An 11,192-nucleotide genomic window follows, 5' to 3' on the forward strand; every position below is an offset into this window, starting at 1 on the left:
TTTTCCCCCTTTAAAATTTTTCGATTTCTTTCATTTAAAATTTTACTTCTTTCATTTAAAATTTTTTTTAGGGAACTTTTTTTCACTTTTTTTTTTAAAAACGACTTCTTTCACTTATTTTTTTTACGACTTCCAAAAAAACTTATTAATTTTACGATTCTTTCATTTAAATATTTTTACGCTTCTTTCACTTAAAATTTTTAGGGCCCTTCTTTCACTTTTTTTTTTACGGCTTTTTTAAATTATTTTTTTTAGGGCTTTTTTTTTTCCCCACTTTTTTTTTTCGGCTTCTTTATTATTTTTTTTAAAGGGTTTCTTTCACTTATATTTTTTCGGTTTCTTTCCTTATTTTTTTTAGGGCTTTTTTTCACTTTTATTTTTACAAACTTTTTTCACTTATATTTTTACGATTTCTTTCATTTAAATTTTTTTACGACTTTTTTCCCTTTTAAATTTTTTTAAACGCCTTTTTTTCACTTTTTTTTTACGATTTTTCTTTCACTTATATTTTTACACTTCTTTCACTTTATTTTTACGACTTTTTTTCACTTATTTTTTTACGACTTCTTTCACTTATATTTTTACGACTTTTTTCACTTATATTTTTAGACTTCTTTCACTTATATTTTTTAGATTTCCCTTTCACTTATATTTTTACGACTTTTTTTACTTATTTTTTTACGCCCTTCTTTCACTTTTTTTTAAAAACGACTTTCTTTCACTTATATTTTTGCTTTTTTCACTTATTTTTTTTTTTTACGACTTCTTTCCCCTTAAATATTTTTACGGAACTTTTTTTTTCATTTTTATTTTTTTTACGGTTTCTTTAAATTTATATTTTTACGACTTTTTTAAACTTATTTTTTTTCGATTTTTTTCACTTAAAATTTTTACGATTTTCTTTCACTTATTTTTTTACGACTTCTTTCCTTATATTTGTTCGTTTTCCCTTTAAATTAAAATTTTTTTACGACTTCTTTAAATTTTTTTTTTACGACTTTTTCACTTATATTTTTACGATTTTCCTTTCACTTATTTTTTTTATGGCTTCCTTCATTTATATTTTTTATCTTTTTTCCACTTATATTTTTACGCTTCTTTCACTTATATTTTTACGACTTTTTCACTTATTTTTTACGACTTCTTTCACTTATATTTTTACACTTCTTTCACTTATATTTTTATTCTTTCACTTTTTTTTTTTTACTTTTTCCCACTTAAAATTTTTACGCCCTTTTTTCATTTTTTTTTTAACGACTTCTTTCACTTTTTTTTTTTAAAACGACTTTTTTTAAATTATTTTTTTACGACTTTTTCACTTTATTTTTACGACTTCTTTCACTTATTTTTTTTTACGCTTCTTTCCCCTTTTTTTTTTAAATTTCTTCCTTTTTATTTTTTCCCATTTTTTTTCTTTCGCCTTCTGTTACCCTTCCCTCCTCTTGCGCCTTTATCATTTTCTTTTCCCCTTTTTGTCATTTCTCTTTTGAACCCTTTTCCTTCTGTTATTGTTTTTTGTTTGTTTTTGTTTTTTTTAAATTTTTTGTTTTTAAATCATTTCTTTTGTTTTTTTTTCTGCCCGTCCATTCCCTTTGAGTTTGTTTAAATTTTCTTCAAAAAGATTTTTGGTTTCACTTTTTTGCTATTTTGTTTTTCCCAATACCGTGAAAGTTGCATGTTTTGTAATTTTCCATGAATCTTTTTTTTTAAAACCCGGTTTTAACATGATACGCCTGCTTAGTCTTTGTTTTTGATTTTCTGTTTTTTTTTTTTTTGTTTTTGTTTTTTGTGGTTGTTGTTTTTTTTTTGTTTAGTCTATTGTGGAATCCACCCGCATGTTTTCTATTAAAGCTTGCAGATTCGGATTTGCTTGTTTATATATTTCTTAGTCCATCTTTTATTTCGCGGGTTTCCCATCACCCATATTTTTTACAGTGGAAATCAAAGGTTTTTCCCTTTTCCTTTCCTTTCCCCCTCCCTTTTTTTTCCTTAATTTTTTTCTTCCCTTTTTCTTTTTTTCTTCATTTTCTTCCTTCCTGCTTCCTCCTTTCCCCCTCCCCTTTTTCTTTTTTTTCTTCCCTTCTTTTTCCTTTCCCCTTCTTCTTCTTCTTCATTTTCTTCCCCTCCTCCTTCCCCCCTCCTCCTCCTCCTACTTCTCTCCTTTTTTTTCTTCCCCTTCTTCTTCTTTTTCATGTTTTCCTCTCTCCCCTTCCCCCTTCTTTTCTCTCCTTCTTTTTCTTCTTTCTCCTTCTTTTCCTTCCCCCCTTTTTCTTCTTCATGTTCTTTCCTCTCCTCCCTTTCCCCCTTTCCCCCTTCCCTTTTTCTTCTTCTTCTCTTCACCTTCCCCCTTTTTCTTTTTCAATTTTTCCCCCTTCTCCCCCCCTTCCTCCCTTTCCCCCTTCTCCCCCTCCCCCCTCCCTTTTTCTTCTCCTTCTTCTCCTTCCCCTTCTTCTTTTTCTTCCCTGTCTTTCCCCCTCCTTTCCCTTTCCCCTTTCCTCCCCCTCCCTCCTTATCTTCCTTCCCTTTTCCCTTCCCCCTTTTTCTACTTCTTAAATTTTTTTTTCCTCCCCCCTTTCTTCCCCTTTTCCCCTCCTCCTCCCTTTTTTTCATTTTTTCCCTTCCCCCTTTTTCTTTTTTTTTTTCATGTTTTTTCCCCTCCCCCTTCCCCCTTCCTCCCCTTCCCCCTTTTTTTTCTTCCCCTTCCTTCCCCCTTTTTTACTATCTTTATTTTCTTCCTTCCCCCTCCTTTCCTCCTTTCCCTTCCCCCCTTCCCCCTTTCCCCCTCCTCCTTTTCTTTCTCCTTTTCTCCCCTTTCCCCTTTCTTTCTTTTCCTTTTTTTCCTCTCCTCCTCCTTCCTCCTTTTTTTCCCTTTCCCCCTTCTCCCCCTCTCTCCTTCTTCTTCCCCCTTTTTCTCCTTCCCCTTCTTCTTCTTCTTCATTTTCCCCTTCCTCCTCCTTCCTTTCTTCTTCTCCTCCTTTTCTTCTTTTCTTCTCCTTTTTTCCTTCCCCTTCTTCTTCCCTTTTTCATGTTCTTCCTCTCCCCCTTTTTCCTTCCCCCTCCTCCCCCTTCTTCTTCTTCTCCCCTTTTTTTCCTTTCCCCCTTTTTCTTTTTCTTAAGTTCTTCCTCTCCCCCTTCTCCCTTTCCCCCTCCCCCCTTTTTTCTTCTTTTTCCTTTATTTTTCTTCCTCTCCTCCTTTTCCCTTCCTCCTCCTTCTTCTTTTTCTTTTCTCTCTCTTCTCCTTCCCCCTTTTTCTATTCCTCATTTTCTTCCTTTTCCTCCCCCTTCCTCCTTCCTCCTTCCTTTCCTTTTTCCTCCTACCTTTTCTTTTTCTTTTCTTTTTCCTTCCCCTTCTTTAAATTTTCATTTTCTTTCCCCTCCCCCTCCTTCCCCCTTCCTCCTTTTCCCTTCTCCTCCTCCTCCTCCCTTTTTCTTTCCTTCCCTTCCCCTTCTTCTTCCCTTTTTAAAGTTCTTCCTTCCTCCTCCCTTTCCTTTCCCTTTTTCTTCCCCTCTTCTTCTTTTCTTCCCTTTTCCTTTTTCTCCTTCCCCTTCTTCTTCTTCTTCATGTTCTTCCTCTCCTCCGTCTTCCTTCCTCCTCCTCCTCCTTCTTTTCTTCTCCTTCTTTTCCATCCCTTTTCTTCTTCTTCATGTTCTTCCTCATCTCCTTCCTCCTTCCTCCGCCTCCTTCTTCCTTCTTCTCCTTCTTTTCCTTCCTTCTTCTACTTCTTCATTTTTTCTCTCCCCTCTTCATCCTTTCTACCTCTCCTCCCTTCTTCTTCTTTTCTCTCTCTTCCCTTCCCCTTCTTTACTTCTTCATTGTCTTCCTCTCTCCTCCTACCTCTACTCTCCCTCCTCCTACATTCTTCTTCTCCTTCTTCACCTTCCCTTCTTATTTTCTTCTTCATGTTCTTCCTCACCTTCTTCCTCTTCTCCTCCTTCTTTTTTCTTCTCTCTCTTTCATTCCCCTTCTTCTACTCTTTCATTTTCTTCCCCTGAGCCATCTTTCTCCTTCCTCCTCCTCCTCCTCCTTCTTCTCTTCTCCTTCTTCTCCCTCCCCTTCTTTTCTTCTTCATTTCTTCTCTCTCTCCTTCTCTTCTTCTTCTCCTCCTTCTTCTTCTTCTTCTTTCCTTCTTTTCCTTCCCCTTCTTCTTCTTTTCATGTTCTTCCTCTCCTCTTCTTCCTTCCTCCTCCTCCTCTCCTTCTTCTTCTCCTTCTTTTCCTTCCACTTGTCTTCTCTTCATGTCTTCTCTCCTCCTTCTCCTTCCGCCTCCTTCTTCTCTTCTTCTTCTCTCTCTTCTCCTTCCCCTTCTTCTACTTCTGTAATTTTCTACCTCTTCTCCTCCTTCCTCCATCCTCCTTCTTCCTCCTCCTCCTCCTTTCATCTTCATCCTTCTTCTCCTTCCCCTTCTTTCTCTTCTTCATGTTTTCTTCCTCTCCTCCTACCTCCTTCCTCCTCCTCCTCCTCCTCCTTCCTTCTTCCTCCTTCTTCTCCTTCCCCTTCTTCTACTTCTTTCCATTTTCTTCCTCGCCTCCTCCTTCTTCCTTCTCCTCCTCCTCCTCCTTTCCTTCTTCTCCTTCTTCTCCTTCCCCTTCTTTCATTTTCTTCTTCAGTTTCTTGTGCCTCACCTCCTTCCCCCTCCTCCTCCTTCTTCCTTCTACTTCTTCTCTCTGCTTTACCTTCCCATTCTTCAACTTCTTCCATTTCTCCTCGTCCTCCCTCCTTCTCTGATCCCCTTCCCTCTCCTTCCTCCTCCTTAAGCAGGAAGATAGATGACAGGTAAGATGAAAAAAAACAGACGGAAGAAAATTACAAAAGACCTTAGGAATATGCACTAAGAGGTTTATGGAGTAAATAAACTTAAAGTTATAGAAATAGGGGATATGATGAAAAGTATCTGTGATACACATAAAGAGAACAAGGTGGCCCAAAACGGGAAAACTTCAATAAAGATGCACAAATGTACCCTAAGGCCCCGAGTACTAAAAATAGGACCCGACACCCAATCACCCCCCGTTGCAGCCTCTGATGTCGGCGCAGCACGCCCCCTGCTATTGCACCTCCTCCAGCCCTAGCCCCCGCAAACGACCATGGTATTAATAGCAGCTACTTAACTCCTCCTATCCTCTCGCCCGCACCCCCTTGGGCTCCGTCACGCCCACCACATCCACGACCACCAACCAACAACAACAACACCAACAACACCAACCCCAACAACCACCTACAACCTTAAACCTACACACCTCCCACCTTCCCCAACCACCACTCCACCAACACCACCTCCACCTACCAACTACAACTCCTTACAACTCCAACCCCAACAACTATTCTTCCTTCATGTTCAACCTCCCTCCTCCCTCTTCCTCCTTCAACAACTCCTCCTTCATCACTACATATATCATCCTTACACTCCATCCCCTATCTACTATCTACTACAAGTTCTTCCTCTCCACCATTCATTCCTTCCTCCGACCCACCTCCATCTTCTTCTTCATCCTTCTTATTTCCATCGCCCAACTTCTTCTTCTTCAAGTACTACTATCCACTCCACCAACCATCCTCACCTCCTCCCCATCAACTTCTATACTCCATCCCTAGATCTATCCACACCACCATCCCACCCAACCTCCACCACTTCTACAACTCTACTCACTCTACTGTCTCCTAATCCCCTTCTTCTACTTCGATCAATTACTACCACACCCCTCCTGTACCTCCATCCACCACCGTCCTACTCCTCCTCCCCTTCTTCCTTCTCCTCCTACTATCCACCTTCCCGCTCTCTATCACTTCATATCATTTTCCTTCCTCTCCACCTCCCTTCCTCCCTTTCCACCTTCATCCTTCATCCTCCACCACCTCCATCTTCTTCCTCGCTACTCACCTTCCCCTTCTTCTTCTTCATCTGTTCTTCCTCTCTCCTCCACCTGACCCTCCTCTTCTATTCTCCTCTTCTTCTTCTTGGTCTTCTCCTTCTTCTCCTTCACCTTCTTCTTTTTCTTCATGTTCTTTTCTTACCTCTCCTCCTTCTTCCTCCTCCTCCTCCTCCTTCTCTTCTTCTCCTTCATTTCCTTCCCCTTCTTCATCTTCTTCATTTTCTTCCTCTCCATCCTTCCTCCTTCCTCCTCCTCCTTCTTCTTCTTCTCCTTCTTCACCATTCCCCCTTCTTCTACATCTTCATTTTCTTCCTCTCCTCCTCCTTCCTCCTTCCTCCTTCCTCCTCCTTCTTCTTCTTCTTCTCTCTCTTCTCCTTCCCCTTCTTCTACTTCTTCATTTTCTTCCTCTCCTCCTCCTTCCTCCTCCTCCTCCTCCTCCTCCTTCTTCTTCTCCTTCTTCTCCTTCCCCTTCTTAATTTTCTTCTTCATGTTCTTCCTCTCCTTCTTCCTCCTTCCTCCTCCTTCTTCTTCTTCTTCTCTCTCTTCTCCTTCCCCTTCTTCTACTCTTTCATTTTCTTCCCCTGCTCCTCTTTCCTCCTTCCTCCTCCTCCTCCTCCTTCTTCTTCTTCTCCTTCTTCTCCTTCCCCTTCTTCTTCTTCTTCATGTTCTTCCTCTCCTCCTCCTTCCTCCTTCTTCTTCTCCTCCTTCTTCTTCTTCTTCTTCTCCTTCTTCTCCTTCCCCTTCTTCTTCTTCTTCATGTTCTTCCTCTCCTCCTTCTTCCTTCCTCCTCCTCCTCCTCCTTCTTCTTCTCCTTCTTTTCCTTCCCCTTCTTCTTCTTCTTCATGTTCTTCCTCTCCTCCTTCCTCCTTCCTCCTCCTCCTTCTTCTTCTTCTCCTTCTTCTCCTTCCCCTTCTTCTACTTCTTCATTTTCTTCCTCTCCTCCTCCTTCCTCCTTCCTCCTCCTCCTCCTCCTTCTGCTTCTCCTTCTTCTCCTTCCCCTTCTTCTACTTCTTCATTGTCTTCCTCTACTCCTCCTTCCTCCTCCTTCCTCCTCCTCCTCCTCCTTCCTCCTCCTCCTCCTTCTTCTCCTTCCCCTTCTTCTTCTTCTTAGTCATTCGCGTCATACATTAGTTTCCCAAGGAATCGCTAGTCCCACGTCAGACGAATTACTTTGTCCGTCTCGCTGGCTGGGACCTGATTACGGTGACCCGGCTCCAGCCTCGAATTATTTCTTCTCTTTGCTTTTAATTCTTTCTAATTAGTTGATGAGGGTATGATTAATGAGGGTACATGAGAAGCAGATTTTATGTATATGTTTATATATATATATATGTGTGTGTGTGTGTGTGTGTGTGTGTGTGTGTGTGTGTGTGTGTGTGTGTGTGTGCCCAATACATACAGGAAAAATAAAAGTGAAACCCAATACCCCTCTAGCCCTTGAGTTGCCAATTCGTACTTAATCAAACGAAGAACGAGACTTCTCCCAAGAGTTCTCGAAAAAAAAAAAAAAAAAAAAAAACATCATATTGAAGTCGGGCTTTAAAAAAAATCAAAGTGAGATTAATACTTTCTGAGAAGGAGAATGAAAAGTTTTTTTTTAAAATGGTAAAGGAAACGAGTAATTAACCTGATGTAATTAACAGTACCGTTACCCTCTTACCCCCCCCCCCCTATATCATCCCCCACTACCCCTCCTTCTTCCCTCCCCCCTGGCCTCTCTTCCTCTCCCCCCCTCCTCCTCCTTCCTCTCCCTCTGCATCACCCTCTACCCCCTCAAAAAAAAAAAAAAAAAATACGATATACGATCCACCCTGTCCATATTCATCCACAACTTTTATCCACTTTCTCTAGATAAATAATGAGAAAGACTGGGGGTAAAATAGGTAATCTGATTTTCTCGTTTATTGAATACACAATTTTTGACAGTACTCGTAATGAGCTTCGGTAGGGAAGAGGGAGGTCGGGTAAACGTGTAAAAATGTTAATGGATAGATGGATAGAGAAAGGAATAGGGGAAAGTGAGAAGGAGGGAGGATGTGAAAGGGAGGGAGGGATGATGTGAGAGTGATGGAGGAAGGGAGAGGGAGAGGGAGATGGAAAGAGGGAGGGCGGAAGGATGTGAAGGAAAGGGAGGGAGAGAGATGGAAAGGAAAGATGGAAGGAAAATGGAGAGGAAGAAGATTTGAGGGAGAGAGAGGGAGGAAGGAAGATAGAGAAAAAGAGAGAGAGGGAGGAAGGAAGATAGAGAAAAAGAGAGAGAGGGAGGAAGGAAGATAGAAAAATAAGAGAGAGAGGGAGGAAGGAAGAGAGAGAAAAAGAGAGAGAGGGAGGAAGGAAGAGAGAAAAAAAGAGAGAGAGGGAGGAAGGAAGAGAGAAAAAAAAAAGAGAGTGGGAGGGAAGAGGAAGTGTGAAAAACAGAGCGAGAGCAAGGGAGATAGAGAGACAGCGAAAGGAAATCGGAAATGACGAATATATTTCCAAAATTACCTTTATCTTCTTTATTCAGCAAAATGTAAGCCACTAATTAGATAACATTTTGGATATACAATAAATTATTTTTCTTTCTTTTTAATATATATACATGTGTGTTTTCGCTTGCAGATAACGGGTATTTAACTTATCCTTGTTCAGAGTCAACATCTACGTATCTATTTAATTTTGTAATGTCTTTATAGATATAACTGCAAAACAACTGGGACTCGACATTAACATAATATAAAAAAAACTCATTATATACCCACTTCATATTATAGAGTATTTTGATAGCTCTGATAGATTTACCTTTACGCCCGTGGTTCTTCGACAAAGCAAACTCCCGCCAAACCGAAAACCGCCCATTACGCCCACGCTGAAGAGAGCAAAGAAAAATCTGTCTTTGTTCCGTACATGAATTATTCGTAGAAGAAGGTGAGAGAGAATAAAGGAGAGAATGAAAAGGGGGAATGGGACAATAGGGTGATGAACGGAAAAGAGCGAGGGAAACGAAGTTAAAAATAATCGAAGGAGAAATGTGGGTAGGGAACAGAGAGATAATCTTTTTCGTTTTTTTTTTCTTTCTTTCTTTCTTTTTCTTCTTTTTTTTTCTCTTTTTCTCTTTCTCTTTTTCTTTTTCTTCTTTTTCTTTTTCTTTCTTTCTTTTTCTTTTCTTCTTTTTCTTTTTTCTCTCCTTCTTTTCTTTTTCTTTTTCTTTTTTTTCCCTTCTACCTCTTCTTCTTCTTTTCTTCTCCATCTTCTTCTCCTTCTTCCTTTTGTTTTTTTTTCTTTTTTCTTTTTCTTTTTCTTTTTCTTTTTCTTTTCATTTTTTTATTTTTATTTTCTTCTTCTTCTTCTTCTTCTTCTTCTTCTTCTTCTTCTGTTTCTTCTCCTTCTCCTTTCTTTTCTTTTTTCCTTTTTCTTTTTCTTTTTCTGTATCTTTTTTCTTGTTTTACTCCTTCTTCTCCACCTTCTTCTCCTTCTTCATTTTTTTCTTTTTCTTCTTTTCCTTTTTCTTTCTTTTGTCTTCTTCTTTTTCTTTTTCTTCTTTTTCTTTTTCTTTTTCAATTTTCTTTTTCTTTTTCTTTTTGTTCTTTTTCTTCTTCTTTTCCTTTTTTTCTTCTCCTCTTTCTTTTTCGTGTTTTTCGTCTTTTTCTTGTTCTTCCTCTTCTTCTCTTTTTCTTTTTCTTTTTCTTTCTTCTTCCTCTTATTCTTCCTCTTCTTTTTCTCCTTCTTTTTTTTCTTCTCCTTTTTCTTTTTCTTCTTTTTCTTTTTACTTTGTATTCTTTATTTTTCTTCTTCTCCAATCTGCGCATCTTTCTCTCTCTCTCTCTCTCTCTCTCTCTCTCTCTCCCTCTCTCTCTCCCCCTCCCTCTCTCCCTCCCTCTCTCTCCCCCTCCCTCTCTCTCCGCCTCTCTCCCTCCCTCTCTCCCCCTCCCTCTCTCTCCCTCTCCCTCTCTCCCTCCCTCTCTCCCCTTCCCTCTCTCTCCGCCTCTCTCCCTCCCTCTCTCCCCCTCCCTCTCTCTCCCTCTCCCTCTCTCCCTCCCTCTCTCCCCTTCCCTCTCTCCCTCCCTCTCTCTCCGCCTCTCTCCCTCCCTCTCTCCCCCTCCCTCTCTCCCTCTCTCTTCCTCTCTCCCTCTCCCCCCCTCTCTCTCTCTCTCTCTCTCAAATCCCTTTCCAGATTTCGACGTGACAGCCGCCCGTCCTCGTGCCGTCTGATAGACTAGGGAATTGAAGGGCCTCACGATATCCATCCTAAAGTAAGCCAATCGGGTAAATGTTGATTGTTGCGAAGTTCAATGGAGTAAATGTTGATTGTTGCGAGGGTCAATCGGGTAAATGTTGGTTGTTGCGAAGTTCAATGGAGTAAATGTTGGTTGTTGCGAAGTTCAATCGGGTAAATGTTGGTTGTTGCGAAGTTCAATCGGGTAAATGTTGGTTGTTGCGAAGTTCAATCGGGTAAATGTTGATTGTTGCGAAGTTCAGTCGGGTAAATGTTGGTTGTTGCGAAGTTTAGTCGGGTAAATGTTGGTTGTTGCGAAGTTGAGTCGGGTTGATGTTGGTTGTTGCGAAGTTCAGTCGGGTAAATGTTGGTTGTTGCGAAGTTCAATGGAGTAAATGTTGGTTGTTGCTAAGTTCAATCGGGTAAATGTTGCTTGTTGCGAAGTTCAATCGGGTAAATGTTGATTGTTGCGAAGTTCAATCGGGTAAATGTTGGTTGTTGCGAAGTTCAATGGAGTAAATGTTGGTTGTTGCTAAGTTCAATCGGGTAAATGTTGCTTGTTGCGAAGTTCAATCGGGTAAATGTTGATTGTTGCGAAGTTCAATCGGGTAAATGTTGGTTGTTGCGAAGTTGAGTCGGGTTGATGTTGGTTGTTGCGAAGTTCAGTCGGGTAAATGTTGGTTGTTGCGAAGTTCAATGGAGTAAATGTTGGTTGTTGCGAAGTTCAGTCGGGTAAATGTTGGTTGTTGCGAAGTTCAATGGAGTAAATGTTGATTGTTGCGAAGTTCAGTCGGGTAAATGTTGGTTGTTGCGAAGTTCAATCGGGTAAATGTTGGTTGTTGCGAAGTTCAATCGGGTAAATGTTGGTTGTTGCGAAGTTCAATGGAGTAAATGTTGGTTGTTGCGAAGTTCAATCGGGTAAATGTTGGTTGTTGCGAAGTTCAATCGGGTAAATGTTGATTGTTGCGAAGTTCAATCGGGTAAATGTTGGTTGTTGCGAAGTTCAATCGGGTAAATGTTGGTTGTTGCGAAGTTCAATCGGGTAAATGTTGGTTGTTGCGAAGTTCAATCGGGTAAATGTTGGTTGTTGCGAAGTTCAATCGGGTAAATGTTGGTTGTTGCGAAG

The sequence above is a fragment of the Penaeus chinensis genome, chromosome 16 (assembly GCF_019202785.1).
Source record: "Penaeus chinensis breed Huanghai No. 1 chromosome 16, ASM1920278v2, whole genome shotgun sequence".
In the NCBI taxonomy this organism is placed as follows: domain Eukaryota; kingdom Metazoa; phylum Arthropoda; class Malacostraca; order Decapoda; family Penaeidae; genus Penaeus; species Penaeus chinensis.